Here is a 551-nt window from a genome sequence, read left to right as displayed (position 1 = left end):
GGACAGGAAGGTAGGAGTGGATGGACAGGTGGAGGAGGAAGGTGGAAGGGCCTGAAACCCAACTCACCTGCATCTGTGGCTACTAGGCAGGTTCTCCAGCACGGGCCTGGCAGGCAGCCCAAGATGGGAGTTCACCCTTCCTTCCCAAGCCCCAACCTTTCACTATTTCCTTTACCACTTCTAGTTCTAGCTCAAATCATCCCTTCTTCCATGGGTCTCTCTAGAGTGGATCAATTGTCCTGGAGGGTTGTTGTTAAGTACTGTGGAGTTGGTTCTGACTCATAGTGACCCTGTACAGAGTTTCTGAGGCTGTAAATCTTTACAGGAGCAGAAAGCCTCATCTTTCTCCCGCGGAACCGCTGGTAGTTTTGAACTGTGGCCCTTGACGTTAGAAGCCCTATTTGTAACCACTATGCTACCAGAGCGCCTTTCTGTAAAGAATACAGCTTAGAAAGCCCTCCTCTGTTACTTCTGATCTCTATGAGCTCAAATTTGCTCCACTGGACTTAACAATAACAACATCTTTTTAAACCACACATGATAGTATGTTA

Source organism: Chrysochloris asiatica, unplaced genomic scaffold (assembly GCF_000296735.1).
Source record: "Chrysochloris asiatica unplaced genomic scaffold, ChrAsi1.0 scaffold00116, whole genome shotgun sequence".
NCBI classification, from domain to species: domain Eukaryota; kingdom Metazoa; phylum Chordata; class Mammalia; order Afrosoricida; family Chrysochloridae; genus Chrysochloris; species Chrysochloris asiatica.
This window is presented reverse-complemented; position numbering follows the sequence as displayed.